Source organism: Pongo abelii, chromosome 13 (assembly GCF_028885655.2).
Source record: "Pongo abelii isolate AG06213 chromosome 13, NHGRI_mPonAbe1-v2.0_pri, whole genome shotgun sequence".
NCBI lineage: Eukaryota > Metazoa > Chordata > Mammalia > Primates > Hominidae > Pongo > Pongo abelii.
The window spans coordinates 55,508,690-55,531,428 of NC_071998.2; the positions used below are offsets into that span (position 1 = coordinate 55,508,690).

Genomic DNA, 22,739 nt, shown 5'->3' on the forward strand with positions numbered 1-22,739 from the left:
CTTTAAATTTGAGTTTATATTTTTCTTTCAACCTAAGAGTGAATTTGAACACAAAGGTTCAAGCAGACCAAAATATATTCTAACCCCCCACAACACACTCAACCAAGCAAATACACAAATAGGAAATGTGTGGATCATGTGACTCATGATGACTTAGTCTTGCTGTAACACACTTTGGACTGATTCACATAACAAAATCTCTGAGAAATCAAGCACTGAGCCTGGGACAGCTGTAGAAGGAGTGAGAGTAATGTGTCTCAATGGGAAATATATTCCAGATGACAGGGGACAACTCTAATTCAGGATGAAGCCACGAGAACTGGGGTAAGGTGTATGCTTGTAAATGAATTGACTTGAACACCCACCAACACTCCTTCAGAATCATGATATTTTTATTATCTGAGAGGAACAAAATCATGATATTTGGGTCTTCTTCATAACTGTTTGTGGATGTTCATCAGAATGGAATGCACTTTGAACTGGGCTGATGCAGTGTCCGAAAGAAGAAACTACTTTGCTGGTCATGCTCAGAGGGTGGAAGGTGTTTTATGGGGTGACTTCTGACTGCTTGCTTTCTGGGGGTAATATAAAAGACATATTAACTCATTTAATTTTCCCAAGAAGTCTGTGGGATAGTTTCTATTATTAATCCCTGTTTTCGGATGACAATAAACATCAGTCAAGTGCTATTTTAAACACTTGGCTGACTTGACAGGTAACTGTTGACTCCCTGAGATTGCATGATGGCAGGAACTTCAGAATGTCGACCTTCTGGAAATAGCTATTCAAAGGTCAATTCCCAGTGCCATATGCTTCTCTGAATAGTCATCACTGCTTCATCTGTGTTGAGGAAGAGGAGTGTTGTGGGAAACCAAACATTCCTGACTGCTCCTGCTGAAATGCTCATGGGTACCACCGATAATATAGTTATGGAGGAGAGGAAAGAACTCAGTTCTCCAGTCCAGTTTTCTGCCTCCATTCCTGCTACGCCACCTGCTAATGTAGCCATGAAATCACTTTTCTAAAGTTCAGTTTTATAATCTGCAAAATTGGGATGATAATGGAACCCACAACATAAGAGCAATGTGAAGATTAAATGAGATAACATATATGCTTAGCCAGGGATCAACGGGTTCTGTGACTGGCCCAAGGGCATCCATGTGGGAAGGTCACAGAAGCAGGCTCAGAAGAAAAGTCTCTTTCTCTGACCTTCTGCTGCTCTCCTGTCTCTCACCTGTCCATCCTCCTTTGAAGTGAGTCATAGAAACCAGAATTCCTCTTCCCCAAAGTGGATCATAGAAACTAGACCCCAAAGCAAGACAAAACCTAAAAAGGTCACTCTCTCCCTCCTCTTTTCCCTTAAAGACTCTCATTCCAGATAGGTCCTTCCCCATACCCAGGAAGAAGGAACGCTACACAGAGAGGCCAGGAAGAATCTGAATGCACAGTCCTTGCTGGGATACTCCCCTCAGTCTATTACCACGAGATCATAACTTTTGTCCACTCACATTTCTACGTGGATGGTCATTCTTCATTGAACCTAAGCATGAAAGTAGACAGTATTCCCTGGGTCTTTGGGTCTTCATTTCTGAAGTTTCCCATGTCAAGTGAAATTTTGATTAAATAAATTTATTATGATTTTCTCATGTTAACCTGTCTTTTCTTATAGGAGTGTTGTCTGTGACCCTTACGATGAATGAGGACTTTCCACCCCTGCAATACTGTATGATAATAGACAAGAGCTAGTCCTCCTGTCTTCTTCCTCTATTGCAAGGGCTTTGAACCATGTGACCTTTAAGATGCCCACTGTTTCTGAAGGGTCTATGATTCTCTGACATCTGACTCATAAGCCATGTTTCTTCACACACAAGCCTTTGGAGTAAGATTAGTATCTTTGGTCAGAAGAACTTTCAAACATGTTCCCATGTTATCAGAATCTTTTCTTACCTCGTTATTACAATATGGCCTCCTCCATGTTCTCCTCTATGTGTTTGGCACCTCACCTTTTCATAAGCTTCACTCCTACTCCATGCAGGGGTGACCAGGCTCTGGCTGAGTGAGCAGCACTGATTTAGAAAGTCAGGTGAAAGCTCATCAGGAGCTGTCACTGCTGAGCCTGGGATGCCAGACTACAGGGCAACTGCACAGGTGCTCGATTGAGTGGGGAACCAAGGTCTGTGACAAGGGCAGCTCCCGTGCTGAGATTCTAGGTGTCAGCAGCCAGCAGCACTCACTGTCAGGGAAGAGCACATGGGCTCAATCCTGGCAGAACCTAAGCTGGTGCTTCCTCAACTCCCAAGGCCAATGTGGTAAACCGTCCTGCACAAAATACCTCCGCAGGTGTTCAGGACAACTGACAGGTAGAGGAAGCAAAACCAAAAGGAGGAATGTGATCAAGTAGTTTGCTTAATTGTGTGCATAACCATTTGTATGTTCATTCATTTGCTCATCCACTCAAAAAAACATTAACTATAACAAGACTTCCAAGACTGTTCCTTAACTCGATGGAAGCCCTAGGTTTGTCTTATCCAAGTACATGCTGCTTTTTCTCTTGTGTGCTGGGATATTTAGCATGTGGACAAATTAAACAGGATTTTAAAATGTCCTTAGCTTAATTTACCATAATTTAGCTACCAGCAAATGATGAAGAATGGAACCAAGATGCATTGATTTATACCTAGTGTGGAAAGAGAAAAAAATGTGAAATTAGAAATCACGTTAAATTATTTTTTAAACTATGAAACAATTTCACCAAATGTTCAGTTGCCCGTGTTGCTTACAATAAATTGCTTTTATTTAGAGAATTTATGAATACCTTGTGAACTATAGGGAGTGGTTAGCTGAATTTGTTAAGATGAAATGGCCTAATTGCTAAAACCTTGCTTACTTATAAATTATTGCCATTCTTTGTTTTCCTGACCCTAAGTTCCTAATAGATTATCAATTTTCAAAGGTGTATTGTCTGCCTTTACCTTTTAAAATATAAATCTCGACCTCATGTTTTGTGGAGATGCCTCCTTCAAATGTGGTCTGAAACTCCTTTTTCTCTTTCTCAATTTCAATGGCTTGAAAAGAGCACTTAAGGCAAACTTAGTTTTTCTTTTCACTCCCTGGGTCCCTCTGCACTTTGTGAACGATGCCGTTGAAGTTATGCGATGTGGTGGCCCTGATAACCCCCTCTCATGCTAAATGCAACTGTCACCCAGTCTTTTACTTATGGCTTGTCTCTATGCACACACATTTGACATTATTACTGCTATTTTGCATAGTCAATGCTGCGTTTAGATTTACCCACACATTCACCATGTCTCTTGTATCTCACACCTTCCACTTGGGATCATTTCCCTTCTGCCTGAAGTAAATCCTTTTAAATGTCCTTTAGTGAAAAAAATGAAATATTTTTAAAAATCACTTTTATTTTTTTAGAGACAAGGTCTCACCATGTTGCCTAGCCTGGCCTTTAACTCCTAGACTCAAGTGATCCTTCTACCTCAGCCTCCCAAATAGATGGGATTACAGACATGTGCCAATCATGCCTGTAGTCCCATCCCAATCAATGATTGAAAAAGCTTTCAATCATTTTTAAATAGCAGTTTATACAAAGTAATATGTGCTCACTGTGGAAATCTTTAAAATACAGGGCAATACAGAAAGAGTAAAACATCGTTTCCCATGCCACTATTAAGAAAGAGCCATGAAAAATAAATTTTAAATGCACTTCTGTATTACGTACCCACAACACACACACACATACACAAACACACAAACATAGAGCTGTACACATAATTAGCTCTTAGTACTATTGGCTATTTAATACTATATACCTGGGTTTTCCACATTAAGGGGAACATATTGTGAGGCTGCTTTTCAACCTGCCTTTTTCATTTAATAATACACTTGTCTATTTTCTCCTGTTCTTTCATATTCTTCTACAAAATTACATTCTTTTAGAGAAGGGTCTTGCTCTGTTGCCCAGGCTGGACTGCAGTGGTGTGATTACAGCTCACTATAACCTTGAACTCCCAAGCTTAGGCAGTCCTCTCACCTCAACCTCCCAAGTAGCTAGGACTACAGGAGTTTACCACTATACCTGGCTAATTTTTAATTTTTTTAATAGAGACAGGGTCTCACTATTTTGCCCAGGCTGGTCACAAACTCCTGGCTTCAAATGATCCCCCCACCTCGTTCTCCCAAAGTGTTGGGAATGCAGGCATTAGCCACTGTGCCCAGACCAAAATTAGTATTTAAAGATCATTGAAAAATTAAACATTGGCATGTGGGGTGTCTCACAATTACTGGTAAATATATATTTTATCCTAAGCTGGGTAGTAGGTATGTCAATATTTCTTTTAGTAGTAGTATTTGTACTTTATTTATATGTAATAAACATTTGTATGTGTATTCTTAATGTCTTTTAAAATTATAAGGGTGAATCTTATTGACATTAAGACTTAACCTGGAACACTAGTCCCCTGATAGTTTTGTGGCTCAATCTCACACCTTTATCCTCTGCTCGAATGTCATCAGAGAAGCCTTCCCTGGCCCCTACCCCCAACTCCTGATCCATCCATCTCTTTTGCTCTGCTTTATTTATTACAGATCCCTTCCTACCTCCTGACATGTCATATATTTCATTAGTCATTTGTTTATTGCCTGCTTCTTCCACTAGGCTATAAGCTCAATGAAGAAGGCAATTTGGATTTTTTGAATAACTATATATCAATGCAGAGCAGTGCATGGCACACAGTAGGCTGTCAGTAGTTCTCTGGTAAATGGGAGAATGGGCGAATGATCTGCATAGTCATAAAGAATAGTTAGTACCAGACTTAGTAGCAATACATATTTGTGCCTCTTGTCAATCACTTCACCATGTTGTGACCTCATGGTGAACCCTCTAGGTTGTACAGGAGAAAATGACACTGGCATTGTTTTCTGTCCTCTGTGATTGGCATAATAAAAGTGTTTCTGACATGTTCTGTACTGAAACACAATGCTAAGTTTGTTTTCTTTTTCTTTGACATTAGTGATTATGGCAGAGTTGTGGACTTGGAAAGCACCTGGAATGTATAATAATTTAGTTGAACCCTTTGTTTTCCCCCATGTAGAAACTGAAGTACAGGTAGATTCAACGTTCACCTAAGAAGATGCAGTAAGTCAGTGAACAAATTGGGGCCAAGCTAAACCCTATAGTACAGATAAGAAAACTGAAGCTTAATTAGTGCTTCCCAATCTTTTTCATGTTATGACATGCATTGATAACCATTATATAGTGACTGTGGAGGCTGCTCATGGCTAGAGGGAAATAAACAAGGGGTTCTGGCCACTCCAGGCCTTGGTACAGCATAGGTTGTACCCCAGCATGCTGCCATATGCCTACCTGGAAAATCTAGCTTAAAGACTTGATGTGCCCAAAACAGCAAACAAAAGGTGCAGCTGCAATTTGCACTCAGGTAGTTCCAAGCCAGAGCTCTTAACCATAGTGATCTATTGCCCTAAACTCACACTCAGCATCCTGCAGATTCTCAGGTGCTGGGGGGCTTGGAAACAATAGGTTCATCTCCTCTACTTTACAATCATAACCAACTTTTTTAACCTGAGTACGACAGGTAGAAAGAATATCTACCCCTTTCATGAGGAGTTCTATGCCCAATCTCAGAGTACAATCTCCCCAACCCAGAGAAGGCCATCAGGAAAGTTAACACTACACTCTTCAAAAGCTATTGAGTCTTAAATAACATCAGGAGGTAGATGCCCACTGTTATAGACTGAATGTTTGTGTCCCTCCTCAAGTTCAGATGTTGACACCCTAGCCTCCAATGTAACTATAATTGGAGAGGGGGGTCTGGGAGGAAAAAATTAAGGTTAAATAATATCATAAGAGTGGGGCCTTGATCCCAAAGGAGTAATACCTTAGAAGATGAGACACCTGAGAGCTCACTCCCTCTGTGCAAATAAGCCAAGAAAAGGTTCATGTGAGGACACAGAAAGAAGGGAGGCAGCAAGAAGGTGGCCATCTGCAAGCCAGGAAGAGAGCCCTCACCAGAGACCATATCAGCTGAACCTTGATCTTGAACTTCTAGCCTCCAGCGATGTGAGAAAACAAGTGTCTGTTGTTTAACCCAGTAGTATATGGTATTTTGTTCTAATACACCCACGATTCAGGTTAAAGACATATTTGGTAGGAAAACCCTCGCCTAACTCTTACTAGAATATCTTTTAGGCCAGCTAAAGATACCACAAACTAGATGCTGAACTAGACGCTTGCCTCTTAAGTCTGCAGTATCTACATTCAGACGTGGAGATAACTTTTGAGCTCAAAACAAACACATTTGTGGCTATTGTTTTGACTTTTGGACACTAAAGGGTCAATCCTGATAATATTTTAAAAACAAAAGAAGTCTCTTCCAAAAGTAATCACATTCCACCTCGGAAGCAGAGACTTGCCAGCAATCTCTCAAATGGCAGACTCCTCGTTACATTAAAGACAACAACAATTTGTTGCTTGTCTGCCACTGGGCACCTAACCACACAAAATGGGTGCAATGTGGTAGCTAAGTGGTTGCTACTTACAGTAGTGTAAAATTTTGAATAGTAAAAGATGGTAAAGCCAAATGCCTAACATTGTACAATGGTCAAAATTATACAATAGAGCATGCTTTTTTATGGTTAGATACAAAGTTATGGAAAATATTTGATGTTCACGATATCAAATTCAAGTGCAGATTAAAAATAATTTTAGACACAGGCATATAGGAAAAATATCTGGAGGATATGCATCAAAATATTAACGATGATTGTCCCTGGATGCATGAATTATGACTTTTATTTGCTTCGCTTTACTTTCTGTAGCTCCTACTTTCCTTATGGAGTACTTGTGCAATTGTCGAAAGTTAAATAAAAATGAATAAATCCACCTACTTAATCCACCCAATCCCAACCCAAGAGAAAAAACAGGCAGCCGGTGTGGATATTTTGTTCTTACAGCGCCTTCAGCAATCTGACCGCGGGTCTCGCATCGTGTCAATATTGTGTTCTGCTGGTGGTTTGTATCCTCTTCTCCCTCCCCCAACCAACCCTCACCAAACACCAGCTGGAGCCCTAGAAATTTCAGTCATTCTGACATGACTTTGTTCCTGCTCCACTTTATTTTGAATTAATGAGTTCTCTTCTCACTGTAGTAATAATTGCTATGGAGTTCTCTGGAGACCATACCTGGCTGGCTGTGTTGAGTTCTGAGCCTCTCAATTGCATGCAAGAGGCTGGAAAGATTTGAGAGAAGATTGCTAAAAGTACTTCAGGGGCCCTGGAGGCACTGATTTAGGAGGCGGAGGAAAGACATACATGCGAATATGTCAACCCTGCACTAACTAAATAGAGAATGTAGGGAAAACAGACTTCCGGTTTATGAAGAGCGTAAATACCAGAAACATCCCAAAGGGTAAGTGAGACGCCCTTAGGAGGCATGCAGTAGGGGGTGGGGTGGAAAGTGTATGATGCACAGATTTCTGGGCAGTATAATTCTGCCTAAAAATGATGAAGAAAGTGGAATCTGAGTAACTTGGCCTAAGAATTAAGAAGGGTGTTCACCCCAGGTCTGCCAAACCTTGAGTAAATATTTAACAAAAGGAAAGGGGAAGAATAAGAGGAGAGTTTTGGCTGATGGCGTGATGTGCTAAGGTTTAAAAGATCTTTTTCATGTGTGTTGAGACTACTGTTATGCAAAGCAGTCTGGAAAACTGACCTGAAAAATCATGTAAAAGAGAGGAGTTTGATGGGGCAGTGTGGAAAGAGAATGGAATTTCGAGTCTAAGATTTCCAGTTTTTGAGCGCTGACTCTGCTGACTTACGGCTCATTAATCTCCTTGTATGAGCTTTAGTTTCCCTCCCTAGAAAAAATGGAGAAATTGCCCCTCTGAGTAGTTGTGAAAATCAAATGGGATAGTGCACATTAATGCCCAGGACTTGTGGCCTCTAAGGAGGTCTATTTCAGGAGATTCAGTTCATAGGACTTGTGACTATTTAAATGCAGGTGCTAAGGGAAACGGAGACACAGCATTCAGCAATCCTAACCTATCTTAAGCCACTCTGCTGCTCTTTCTTCCATTTAGGCTAAGTGCTCACCGATCTAATTTGCTGCAGATACTTACTGACAGCTGTGGTGAACACCTATGGTGGAGCCCAAGCACAGGTTTGTTTTATTTTTAAAGCTTTCCGAGTGATTCCAATGTGCAGCCGGGATTGAGACCCACTGAGGTAGAGTAATGAGAATGGGGCACACAGCCTGGAAAAGAAAGAAAAAAGAAATGAGTCCGTGGTGAAGAGTAAGTCTCCTCTGCTCTCCTCACCCAAAGGCTCCCAGTTCTCTCTTGAGGCACTTTTAATCAGTTTCTTTTTTTATCTTTCCAGAGAGTTCTATGTATAGATCAGAACCTATTGTGCATCGTTGCTTTTTTCACTTACCACCATGTCATGGAGATTGCTCCACGTCAGTACTATCCAGTTTCCCTACTGTTTAACATAGCTACATTGTATTCCATAGTATGGCTGTACCAAATGTATTTAATCACCTTCTTAAGTTGTTTGCAATCTCTTTAGGCAGTAAATATCCTTGTCCACACATTTCCAGCACTTGTGTGATTATGAAATAGAGTTGCATCAAAAGACATTTGAGTAAGCTCTTCTAAAGAGAATTAAAAATTGCCACAAATTTGGGAAAAGATGGATTGTTCTGTTGCCATGAAAATAAGGAGCCACCAGAACTCAGACAAGCCAATGGATCCATGTTAACCCTACCCTTGTAAAAGCCTGTCAGGGATGGAACTCACTCCAATAAACACACCTCTTCATCCTAAGCAACAACAGTCTCACCCCAGTAACCAAGCTTCTGCACACGATGTCAACACCTCTGAAAACTGGCCAACGCTGAACTTCATACTTCCAAAATAATCCACATAAGAACAGTAGTCAATTCTATGCAGAATATGCCATTATAACTCTATAGAATGAATTGTTCTTTGCGGGCAACTGAGAGGACTTCGGGTAAATTTGTGATTTTTGCTTAGATTTTGACTTTAAAATCTAGCCTCATCGTAAGATTTGATTCCAGTCCATCTGTAGTCCATTTTTTAGAAGCGGAATTGCTGAGTAATAAGACATGAGTACTTTGAAATTTGGTAGACGCCATCCTCCAAAGAGATTTGCCAGTTTACCTATCCATAATCAGTGACGTGCTACTTATTTCTCTGTCCCTTAACTGAAGCAACTTAAAAAATCTGCAATTCTACAAAGTGGAAGAATATTTTCTTTAGATTTTCATTTCACATTTTCCAGATTTAATAAGCTTGAGCATCTGATCTTATATATACATGTGCATGTATATATAATGTATACACTCATATGCATATATATGCTAATTTGCATTTTGTGTGAATTGGTGGTTTACAGCCTGTAGACTAGTGATGTTTGAAAATCATCCTCAAAGATGATCATTTCTCTCAATTGTAGTAATGTACATGAAGAAACTGAAAAAGTTGCAGTAGTCCATTTTTCATTAAAATTGGTTCACCAAGAAATATGCTATTTGGCTAGTTCATTTCAAATATTCAGAAAAATAACTTGTTCTTGTTTGAGGAAAAAATCTAGATTGTTTTAAGATACAAAGGAGGAGAGAAATCTTTGATAGTACTAAGGTTGAGGTAGCTCTCTGCTCCCACTTGTGTTAAGCCTACACAAGTTAAAGTGGTTTTCTATTTTTAAACAGCAGAGATTGCAGCTGTTCTAAAGCACAGCCCTCTCAGCAGGTACCTGGGAAAGATAATTGGCAGGTACCACTGAAGGTCGATGCGAAGCACTGAGCACTGCCCACTCTGAAAGACCTAACGAGGCCTGGGCTCGGGAAACCTGCAGGAGGTTTGGCTCACAAGTGGCCGTTTGGGAGTGTTTCTACCAATGGCCAGCAGCTATGTTCCTTCCTTATTTGGGAAGGTTTGTAAAATAACACCAATAAATTTCTATGTGTAGTTCTTGATATTACTAAGTACTTTTCTATATATTATTCCTATTGCCATGCCTTAGGCTATAGAAGTGTGCCTGTTTCTGGAATGGAAGCTAGCTTTAAATTAGCCCAAATAAATGAAAATGAAGACGGCAACCCTGGCCATTATCCTGGGGATTAGCTTTACTATCAACCCCCTTTTATCAGAAGGGGACACTTGAGGGACAGAGAGGTTAAAAACGTATGCCAGCTTGTGAAAACAAGATGGAAACACAGATCTTCTGACTTGGAACCCTGTTTCCTTTCACCATAATAAACCGAAAACTATATACATAAATATAAAAAATATTCCCTCTTCAGCATGTACTTGGAATCCTTTTTCTATATTGACATGATTTTCCAAATATAAAAATTAGTGGCAGAAGAAGGAGCACAGACCCTTACTGTAAAACTATAGAAAACTTGAATTTATTTTGAAAGCTTCCCAAACTAATGCTGTATCTGACAAACAGCACAGCACAGTAGGCTTGGTTCTGATTGCAGAGCTCGGGAAAGCTGTCTAAAATGGTCTATTTTACACTTAGGTGTATATAAAAATTGTTTTAAGATTTATTTTTATTGTCTGCAATTAGCTTGTATATGCTGCTGCCTTGTCTTCTGCCTCAGGAACTGAGCTGTTTATTTCTCTTTCTTCCAAGAAAACACACATTGCCGTGCACATGGACTAAGAGCTTGGTGATATAGTGTCTGTGTCCTATTATGCAATTCCTATTTTTAATTTGTACAGTAAAACTGTCATACTAATAATATCCTCATACCAAAAATTAATTTTGATCCTTGAAAGGTAAAAATTTATGTTCTCTGTGCATGTCAGTGTTCTTGGCAATCTAATTGAGCAATTTTTTCCCCAGACCATCATTATAAATTTGGCAAATTTGGCAGACCTATAGGAATTATTGAGCTGAAAATCTGCATTGTGCTTGTAAATTCTAAGAATCTTTGCTTACTACTGATTTCAGTTTTCTGTTAAGGAGGGCTCAGAAAGAACAGTCAATGCATTTGAAGAAATCAGAGGTGAAGTAGATTCTTTTTTTGAGATGGCATCTCCCTCTGTAGCCCAGGCTTGAGTGCAGTGGCGCGATCTCGGCTCACTGCAACTTAAGACTCTCGGGTTCAAGTGATTCTCCTGCCTCAGCCTCCCAAGTGGCTGAGACTACAGGTGAGTACCACCATGCCCAGCTAATTTTTGTATTTTTAGGAGAGATGGGGTTTCACCATGCTGGCCAGGATGGTCTCGATCTCTTGACCTCGTGATCCACCCACCTCTGCCTCCCAAAGTGCTGGTATTACAGGTATGAGCCATCGCACCCGGCCACGAAGTAGATTCTTAAACAAAGAAGGACAACCCCAGAGATTAGTGGCTCAGCTTAGTTTTTTTTCTAGTAGGTAATGATACAATTCTTGAACACAAGAGTCTTCTGTTTGCTTTATAGTTGCAAGGAGCTATAGACTTCAGCAGTTTTCTGCCAATGCTGTGTTGACTGTACAGTCAGTTCTATTGTCATGTTGCAGTTCTTAATTATTAAGAATACCTTCCTTAATTTCTCATTTTGATTGTACCTCATATTTTGTACATATACATATATATTCATTTTTAAATGGATATTAACTGAATTTTTACCATGGGCCAATCATTGTCATTCATTCTACAAATATTTTGATTGTCTACTATGAACCACAACCAGGTTAAGTGTTGTGGCTCTAACAATGGGCAAAATAGATATTCATAGAGTTTACAATAGCATGAGGGAGAGAGATATTAATCAAATTACCATCCTCCCTCTCAAATATATAGTTCCAATCCATGATAAGTGTTCTGAAAGAAAAGAATGAGGTGCCCTGAGAGAATGGGGATTGATTTGCAGGCAAGTCAGGGATGATTTTCCTGGGAAGTATTGTTGCTTTCATATGCGTTATTCACTAAATCTTCACAGCAAGTCTTTGGTACAGGTGTTACCATCTGCACTTTGCGGTTAAAGAAGTGGAAACATGGAAGAGGTTAAAGTTCTCTTTGTACTACGCCTCAGATGCTTCTGCAACAAATACAAATGAAAGGGAAGTGCTCATTTGTCGGCATACACGTGGAGTTAAGGCTCTTCAAGATCATTCTATCCTTCATTTGCCCCTTCTAGGAATTTTATTTGTGTCAAGCCATCCCTAAGAAGATAAGCTATTATTATAGCTTTGAAATGATGTGGAAATAGTTTCAAAATGTGGCAAAATGAACTGCCCACAAGTACTACACACTTGTAATTAAATGATACAGTTATTGTCTTAGTCCATTTGGGCTGCTGTGACAAAATACCATAGACAGGGTCACTTATGAAAACTAAAAATGTATTTCTTACAGTTCTGGAGGCTGGGAAGTCCAAGATCCAGGCACTGGCAGATCCAGTGTCTGGTACAGACCTGCTTCCTGGTTCACAGAATTGCCCTTTTGCTGTGTTTCCACACAGTGGAAGGAGAAGGCAGGTCTCTGGGATCCCTTTAATTTTTTATCTTATTAATTTTTTTTAACCAACAAGAATGATCTTGAGAGGGGTCCCTTTTAATTAGGGCACTAATCCTAATCCTGAAGGCTCTGCCTGTAGGACCTGATCACCTCCCAAAATGCCCCACCTCCTAACACCATCACCTTGGGGGTTAGGATTCTAAAATATAAATTTGGGGGGGATGCAAACATTCAGACAGTAGCAGTTATCCTCCATTATCTGTATGTAATTCATCAGCTTCCTGATTTAGCTGCTGTACTTTTTAATGTGCAGCCTGACTTTGGACGCCGCTCCTCCCAAGCTTAGGACGGAGCTGCTTTAAGTCCACAGGTGTCAGAATGGCAGCACCAGCAGTAGCTAAGACTTTATTAGAAATAACAGTTATTGGGCACTGCACTAGGCCTGCTAAATCAGAATCACTGGGGGCAGAGCCCAGCAATCTGCACTTTAGCACTCTCTCTAGGTGATTCTCATGCATGATAAATTTTAACCAGCATTGCCTTTCAGAATGTAGACTAATGTTAATACTGGCCTAAAGGTAAATCTGCAACCATATGATATTTACAAATGAGTCGATGCATGTAGACCAATGAATAAATATTAGCTATTATTCTCAATACATGGAATATTAAAATTGGATGGAAATATTAAGATTACCTGGTATAGCAACTTTCTTTTATGTATAAAGAAATTGAAAAGGATATAGCTACCTTAGTTAAGTATATGCTGGTGCAATTTTTATATCATCCATTTTATTCTTTTTACTATGTTCTCCACTAAATCAGATAATCAAATGTATTCTGGTTTATGGTCAGTTCCAGAGAGAATAAGAGGTGTGTCAGCAAGCTTACTATGTCTGTCTTGTAATTCCTGCTTGAAGATCAAGAAAAGAACCTTATGAGAAATCATGTACAAATCTCACACAGACACATCAGCTCTCTGGAAAGAGCTCCAGGCTGATGATCAGGGAAACAATGTCCTTGTAGCTGTCCCCTGCAGGGGGTCTCAACTTGAATTTGAATGTGGATTGGCAAGTTATGCATAATCACATTATTTTTCCAAAATGCCCCCCCAACCTCCACTTCTCTTAATTTTCCAGCTTGTTTTCCCCAATCTACTTTGGTTTCACTTCCATACAAATAGGAAAATATAGCTGCTGTTTATGTATTTGGTAGATTTACAAAACATGCCACTGTGCCTCTGAGTATGAGTATGATATAAATCACAAGCCATAAATGAATGACTAAACAACAAAAACAAAAATAAGTAAAAGCTGAAACTCACATGATTTTATAACTAATGAACCTCTTTTCTCTTGTCAGGGAACAACTGAGTCAGGTCTTCTCTTACAGGGGTTTTTCACATTGTTCTTCTCTTTCTATTCAATAAAAGCTGCCTTAATGCCAAAATTAAGAAAAAATAGAAATAACTACTCTAAAAGCATTCCAATAATTGCCTTCAGGTGAGGGGATATGGTTCATTCAAGCTTCTCTTTTAACTTTTCCATATTTTCTTCAGCAAATACTAATGATAGCCACTAACTATATGTTGAGTGCTTGCTATACAGTGCCATTTAATTTTCACAATAAGCCTGTAGAGTTATATTGGGTTTACTGTAAAGGCTTCCCCAAATTCAAAGCATCTAAGTAATAGCCCCATTTACCCAGGCAATAAGGAGTGGGGCTGGGGTTGGACACCAAATCTGCCTCCTCCAGAACCCATTAGCATAGTCCCCACCATGGCTTGCTCCTTCCTTGCCCTCCCACCCCTGTGGGGCTCCCTTTCACATCCTGCTAGTAATGACCAGCAATCCTGGACTCACTCTTCTAGATAAAATGCTCCCTTCCTGAGACGCAGGTCACGTTTCTCTCTCTTACCCTATCTCATTGCACACCACACTGACAGACTGAACTACTGAAATGAAGTAATGAGAAGAAACTCTACCCTGAAATAAGAGAAACTATACCCCAAGGGAGACTTTCCTCGTGAGCTACAGACAAACCCTCTCAGCATGTTCCCAGGTCCTGCCTTTGCTTCTCTCTTGGCAGGCACACCCTCTATCTCTCTAAGACCAGACCATCTTTGTGACTTCTAACTTGGGCCATCCCATGCACTCTTCTCAAAAAACCCGACCTCACCCTTGAGAGCGGCTTTTACCTTAGAATTTCTTCCCTTTCCTCCAGAAGCACTTTTCCCAAGTTAGAGTTAATGAGGCTAGAATCATGTGCTGATGACATCAGTAGAGCTGTCCCAGGTAGTCTCTGGCACCCAGGTTCCATTGGGAAGAGTGGGGGAGGCGAAACATCTTCAAGATCCTAACAGCAAAGAGGTGTTGCCATGCCTCTTTCTTTATTCTGCTTGTCTACAGCAATTCTATTTATTTATTTATTTATTTATTTGCTGTGTATCCCTAAAAGAATTTTGTAAATTCAGAGATTACTGTTAGCAGCGGAATGTATAGATCTGCAGCAAACTCAATTCTTGCCTCCTCAGGAGAAAGAATTTGACTGCGGGGCATAGGCAGAAGGAGAGACCATGGCAAGTTTTACAGCAGGAGTGAAAGTTTATTAAAAAGCTTTAGACCAGGAGTGAAAGGTAGTCAAGTGCACTTGGAAGAGGGTGATTTGAGAGATCAAATGCATTTGAGGGTCAAAATGCCCTTTTGACTTGGGGTTTTATACATTGGCATACTGCCTGGGTCTTGGGTTATGTCTCACCCGATTCCTCCCTTGGGGTGGGCTGTGCACACATGTAGTGGCCTGCCAGCCCTTGGGAGGGGAGAACACAGTGTGGTTACTGGATGTAAGGAACATGGCTGTGCTGCAGCCAAGTAGGGCAGCAGGCATAGGCCGAGGTAAACAGCCTAGCTGACTCAGTGGGATTGGGGTGCAAGCACATAGTCCCATGTCTTATATAATCATAACCATGTAGACACAACATAGAGAAGCTCCCCACCTGACTCTCAGCCACTATTTTCTGTGCAGTGTGTAAATGTAACACTGACCCTGTGAAGAGGGTGTTGAATAAAGCCAACTCTCATTTACCTGGTGTCTCTCGAGTGTTCTTCCAGCTCCCCCACCCCACATCCACCCACTTTCCTCAGACCTCAGCTGGGGCTGGACCCCAACCCTGATCGTTGCACTGGAGTTGTACAGATGCTCACTTGAGGCGTTCTTCACTTACCAGTCTAGCATTCCTAGAGGAAGGTCATATACCAGTTAAACCCTGCCATTTGCCTCTTAATGCACATGCTTGAGCCAATTTGCCCAACTCCCAGGATCTTACTGAGAAGCTGCTGATCAACAGTTTCAGGTGTTTTCTATCCACTGGGAGACTGCCTTTCCCTGGCACCAGCTGTGACCAATTATTTTATTATTTTAGAGAGATAGTTGACAACCACCTGACCATCGCCTGATGGTCTCCTGACATTCCTGATGCGTGTGTGTGGTGGGGCAGCCCTCTCCTGCCCTGTTCATGCCTGACTAGCTACCTACTGTAACATTACCTGCACATATTTTAACATTATCTGCACATATTTGACATCTAAAATATTTCAAATTAAAATATTCACAAGAATATTATTTCCAGTTGATTGCTAATATTGACATTAAGGAATAGTTATAGTCACATTTTAAAGGAAGCCAGCAATTCTAATTAATGTGGTTATTTGATATTCATTATCATCCATTAAAAATATCTGACAAGTTCTTATAGTTAGAAATCATGTATATTTTCCTTATCTTCTCCAAATCTTATTTCCAATGTACTTTCTCCATAGAATTTTATCCTACTTGTAATATAGTTTACACTTAAACATCTGTTATCCTAACCTTATACCTGCTACAACTAAAATGTATATAAATTTAAATGCAACTTAAAAAAAATTCCATGACCATATGCCTCATAAAAACTCTTGATTTAATTATGACTATACTTTTTATTACTAATTATAGATGAAGATAGCCATGAAGGTAAGGGGATTTAAGTGTAAGAACCAGTCATTCTGTGGCCACTGTTATTGCTGGGAGTTGCCAAGTCACACAGTAATCTATCATCAAAGATTATTTTTAACGATCTCTCAGTTGGCACCTTAATAGGTCTCCCTCAACTTTATTATGAACAAAGAATTAGCGACCATCTGAGTTTTGAAATGATTACAGTCATTTACTTTCTCTACAGCTACAGCAATATTTTGAATTGTGTCTTTTTTTTTTTTTGGTGCTGTAAATTTTTTATACGTATGGCAACTAGACACTAGACGTCATAAAATTTAGGATGAGTGAGAGGTATGCCTTTCCTTAAAAAAGTGAGCACTGAGAAGGGGAATCTGCATCTTCATTAGTGTTTCTCAGGAAGATCAATTTAAAAAAAAAACTATTTGTGGAAGCAGAGGGTCTGGAAATTTATTTCCTTAAAATACTCCATCCTGGGTCTTAACATACCTCAGCTTGAAGACTACTGGTATAGAGAGTAAAGGTTGGGTCATTTTGTTTCTCTGTCTCTCTCTTGCTGTCACGATCTTTCTCTTTCTCCCTCTCCTGTCTCCGGGAAAATATTAATTTGCAGAATCAATATAGTTTAGTTTTTAAGAAAAATAAACATGGCCCAGGAGCAGTGGCTCACGCCTGTAATCCCAGCACTTTGGGAGGCCAAGGTAGGCAAACCACAAGGTCAGGAGATCGAGACCATCCTGGCTAACACGGTGAAACCCCATCTCTACTAAAAAAAATACAAAAAATTAGCTGGGCATGGTGGCACACATCTGTAGTCCCAGCTACTCAGGAGGTTGAGGCATGAGAATCGCTTGAACTGGGGAGGTGGAGGTTGCAGTGAGCCATGATTGTGCCACTGCACTCTAGCCTGGGCAACAGAACAAGGCTCTGTCTCAAAAAAAAAAAAAAAAAAAAAAAAAAAAAAAAAAAAAAAAAAAAAAAAAAAAAACAGAAAAAAACATAAAAAGGTAAACATTCTACTTTCTTCATAATGTTTCCCACTTTCATAACAAAGTCCATCTTTTCCTGGAATATGCAGTACATTTTAGTTTCTCTAGTAATCCGGTCTAGTTACCATGACCCTCTCACCCTGCCTCCTCGCACAATCCTTCTCTCAACCTGTCTTCTCTCACGTCTGCCAGGAATAACAAGTGTGCTAATCACCAAGTCACACACACAAGGGCTGGGCCTAAGCTTTGAAATGATATCTTGTAAGCACGTTCTCTTCCCCAGTGGTGGCTACCAGGGCATGTGTGGTTTCTTTCAATGGTTGTCCTCCAAAAGACATATATACATTCTAACTTCCCAAACCTGTGAATGCGGCCTTACTTGGAAAAAGGCTCTTTGAAGATGTAATCAAGGATACTGTAAAATATAGTCAAATGTTGATCATCCTGGACAACCTGGATGGGCCCTAAATCCAATGGCAACTGCCCTCGTAGGAGACAGAAGAGGAGAAGACACATGAAGATGAGGAGGTAATGTGACCATGGAGGCAGAGGTTGGAGTGATGCAGGGAAGGAAGCCAAGAAACAGGGAATGCTTCCAGAAGCTGGAAGAAACAAGGAAGGATTCTCCCCAGAGCCTCTAAAGAAAATAAGACCATGCTGATGCCTTGATTTCAGGCTGCCGGCCTCCGGAACTGTGGGGAAATTTTCTGTTGTTTGAAGCTACCATGTTTGTGGTAATTTGTTACAGTAGCCCTTGGAAACCAACACATCCATCTGAAGAAATCATAAATGAAACACAATAAGCCGATTTTATCAAAGATTAATATTAGCATTACCATAAAGATTTCATAAAGGATTTGTTATGAAGAACTTCAGAAAAAAATTAGGTCCCTTCCACATGGGCTAGTTTTGTTCTTGGCTGTAAACTATGTGAGAGGAGCTTGAGGAAGCACTTTATATTCTGAGTCACTTGTGCTTTTGAGAGGGCCCAGCTCTGAGATCAGGAAGGTGAGTTAGTTCATAATTAGGCAGCCTTTTATTTTTATGACCAGATCCTGACTTACATCCAGGCAGAATAGGCGAAACACTGTGTAAGACTGGATCTGAGAGGCTGGGAAGCCCATGAGCCAAAATACCTCGTCTACCAAGAATATGTGACCTAAAAGTCAACGGTATTCATTCTTGGGGGTTAAGGCAAGAGCTCTGAACTTAGAGAGATTATCTAGTAGTTACTGGGATCTCTTTTGCTAAGCACCCTAAAAAAGGCATTGTTATAGTAAAATATAGTCAAACGTTGTTATTTATGGCAGCTATGTTCTATGAAGGTGCCACTAACATTCCTCCTAGGGGAAATACCTAGGGTTAGGTTCCTGCAAGCTTCTGGTCACAACATTGTCATCCATCCGTCAACAGGTGGAAGGTGTGTAAGAGTGAAGTGGGATGCAGTGTTTTATGGCCTTTACGCCAGACTGAGAAAATCTCATTCCTAAGGGCTTCCAGAGCCTGAATCAAAACCATGCAGCAACAGAATGTGAGAATGAGAAAAAGGGAAAAGAGTAGAGTACTTAGATGATTGAGAAAGATGAGAGACAGAGAGAAGGAGGGTGAGGAGGAAAAAGTCTTAAAGGAAAATTGGAGAAGCCAGAGAGGCCTGATCAGGAACTGGGAGAAAGAAGAAAGTGTGGGAGGCAGATAAATGAGACCCAGGATTTCATACAGCTTGGCTGGGTTTAACAGTCCCACTTGGGAGCTCTGAAGTCACAGAACCCAGGACTTCTAGGGAAGCTGGGTCTTCTAAAGTCAACCTGCTCAGTTAAGAGGAACATTGTCTTCAGAGGACCAGAATGGATTTACAAACCTTGCTTCCTCCCTGCAATTCATTCTATTAGGAGGTCACAGACTGGGGGCACACAGAAAGCAGTTCAGCTTTTGAAGAAAAGGTCCTTTTATGGCACATGAATCTGTAAGTGTGGGGGATTCTTGTCAAAAGAAGAACTGCTTCTTTTCTTAACTCTGCAGCAGATCAGTTTCTCTGCAAAGAGGACTAAGGACCTGCGAATCGGTTACTCAGAGCTTGGAGAGCCCAACCTTTTAAGCTGGAGCCGAGAGACTATGCTGGGTAGCTGCTGGAGATAGGTATCAACTTTGGGACAAGAGTCCCTGGCTCTGCCGGCCCACTTCTAGGGAAATGGTTCACAATACAGCAGCGAGTAAACCTTCAATCCCAAGTTAAATAATGGAAGACGAATATGGTCTTTTGGGCCCAGCCAGTTGACAAATGTCTGCGGGCTTTCCTACCACATTGCTGCTCTCTCTCGACCCTGTCAGTGAGGAAAGAACTCAGCACTTGGGACTGCTGCTCACACGTGGGTGCCAGTTGCGCCAGAATCACACCGAGAGCGAGTGCCCACTCACCAAGCAGAGCTCAGGCAAAGGCCGTTTCCAAACCGACGCCCACACCCGCAGAGCGGTCCCAGCGAACAGCAGGTGTCACCCTTTTGCTTCCAAACCCCAACCACTTTCAGGTGCCTCGCGCGCTCTCCAAACTTGTGTGTGCAGGGCTGCCGCCCCGCTGGGTGGCTGGGCCCATCTGCGCGTCTACGGGGCGCTCCTGGGCGGAGGGTGGGGAGTTGCAGCTTTCCAGCGTGCCCTCCAGGGGGGATGAGGGAGGTGATGACGAGGGCAGCAGGTGCCAGCAGAAGTCACCGAGCGTCTCGGAGGTCGAAGATTGAACCTGCAACGGGAGCTGGGGAAGGTGGTGCGCGTTTCCAAATCCCTCCCCCTTGCCCCAGCAGTTTCTCGGTGCCCAGAGCAGCGCGGGGGAGGCACTGCTAGGGCTCACGAGTAGAGGCGCTTGGACCATGGCTGCGACCCCGGCTCCGGCCCGGGTCCCCGCGCGCCTGCAGTAGAGTGTGCAACTGCGCTTTGTGACGGAGGAGCAGCTCTTTCGGCCTGGACAGTTCTTGTGCCCCAGCTGGAAATCTCTGCGGCTGGAGGTGCAACCAGCAGGGGAGGAGGCGGACGCGACGGTGACTGATGGTGAAGTACCGGGCACTACTCCCGCATGCCGAGTCCCACTCGGAAGTTGCGGCTCTTTTGCGCGCGAGCGCGGTAATAGGAGCGCGGGTGTGTGCGCTTTAGCGCACGTGTAGGGATGCGAGTGTGTGCGCCCATCGCGCGTGCATGGAGTGCAGGTGTGTGCGCTCGTTGGGCGTGTACGAGACTGCGTGTGTCTGGTCGGCGTGCGTGTACCGCGGTGCGCTATGTTGCCCGGCGCGCGTGTAGAAGTGTGGGTTGCGCACTCCGGCTGTCCCAGAGCAGGTGTGCATCCCCAGCAACTCTCTGAAGGGAAATGCCGGGCTGCCTCTCCTGTCCGGAAAATGTCCAGATGGATCCCGTCGTATCTTTATTGCTCTCAGAGAACTTAGTAGCTGTAGGCAGACGAGCTCTGAGAACCAGCTTTGGCCTTAAGAGATGCCAAAAGTAGGGTCAGGAGAAGAGAGGCATGTGATTTCTTCGCCGGGAATCCATTCAGGACCAAAACAGGAGAGGCGCCAGTGTCTCAGTACTTCCAAGCCTACGTGTTTCTCATTCCTTTCCAAAGGAATAGGCCATCTTACAGTTGCACCCGAAGCTTTCTGGTGAGTGAAGTTGTGAAGTTGAGAAAGGACTGAGCGGGGTGTACACCAGGCTAAGTAGCTTTTGCAGTCAGTGTGGCATCCATTTGGCATTACTTTTTGGTTCGACATGTGGCCTTCACCAAGAAAGTATAAGCGCAGTCACCTGGGCTCCACGAGTTGTGGGTATATTAGGGAAATGCTTTTAACCTTGGTAGGAGTCCAGATCTTTTTGAGAACTCGAGGACACCTGTAGACTTTGGCTCCAGCAAATGCTCATACTTGCTCACAAAACTTTGCATAAAAATTGGAGGGGTTCGCGCTTCTTGTCCCCAGCTCATATTAAACACCTGTCTCTGGTAAGTGTGGAAAGCAGAGCCCCTAAGGCAGCTGTGAGGCTCCAAAGACTTAGGGAGTTTCTTCCTACCCAACTTCTGAGAGTCTGAGTAGAGCTGAAAGTGTTCTGCCCTGTGAATTGGTCCCAATGGGAATTTCAAGTAACTGGCCAGTACTGCCTTCTCCCTCCTCAGTGATGAGGATACAAGTTCACTGCTCTATCTTCAAGGACTTAGAACATGATCAGGCACATAGTAGACACTCAATAAATGCTTGTTTTGGAGCGAAAGCAAGCCCTGGGCTGTGTCTTCTCCGTTTACTGTAGGCCGGGATGGGCAAGTTTGGGTCTTAAAACAAAGTATTAAATACCATTTGACTAGTGTTTTAGGAAGCTTGAGTCTTGGTAATGAATCAAAAGTCTTACTCAATAGCTCATCGATTTCTCTTTTGGATGCGAGAGAAGAAAGGAAGTAGCTTTTAGTGTTTCTCTTGGGAATTCTGAAACTCAAGATTCGAGAAAAGAGTACTGTTTGCCTGCTATAGTCAATTTATTTAATCTCTAGTCATGTATAGAGAAAACAACAGATTTGCAACTTATGCATTATTTCATGTCCTATGGTTTTCTTTTCCACAAATGTGTGTTAAGAGAAGAAATATCCAAAGTTCAAGGTGACTGGAGTTTCAGACTCCCCAAGGCATTATCCCAATGCCTGGTCTTTGAGGACATAATTATCCTAGAGAAGCTCACCTTTAATGCAATACATCAAGTCCAGAGATGACCTCTGTGGTATATGTTGATCCAGACTAATGGAAACAGAATAATTAAAGCCAAGGCAGGGAGGTAGTCATTGCCACAAGATTTTGACAGAATTCCTTGGGAAAGATTCACTAATAAGGAAGCAGAAAACTCACTTTCCAGTCCTAAGGTGCATTCAATGTATGAATGTAGTTATTAAAGCTCAGTTCCCTTTTACGGAAAGTTTTGGAGAGAAATTATTCTGGAGTTTTTCTTTAAAGTAGCTCATTTTATTATATCACCAACTAGGCCCCTGTGGATGGGGACCAGGAAGAGAAAGCATAAAAAGAAATTCTAATACATTATTGGAAGAAAAAAGATTCTGGCAAACTCAAATATTGTGTATTTAGTAGCAGAATTTTGAGTGGCTAGGATTTCTTTGGGAATAAATTTGGCCCAAATTCTTTCGTGGACTTTAGAAATGGGTCTAAGCAATGTACACTGAGAAAAATTATACAGATTTACCTCATAGCTGTAGTTGTTAAGTAGGTAGATTCTGGGA

The 22,739-nt window shown here is 41.7% G+C and overlaps 1 long non-coding RNA gene across 1 annotated transcript; it reads right to left on the minus strand.

The window, feature by feature from the left end:
- Positions 1-374: 374 nt before the first annotated feature.
- LOC129047854 (uncharacterized) lies at positions 375-20,366 on the minus strand. The gene is made up of 4 exons (XR_008509695.2): positions 19,904-20,366; positions 8,148-8,281; positions 2,621-2,677; positions 375-575 (listed from the first exon to the last, which is right to left on the minus strand). It is a non-coding gene; the product is annotated as an uncharacterized LOC129047854 (long non-coding RNA).
- Positions 20,367-22,739: the final 2,373 nt, after the last annotated feature.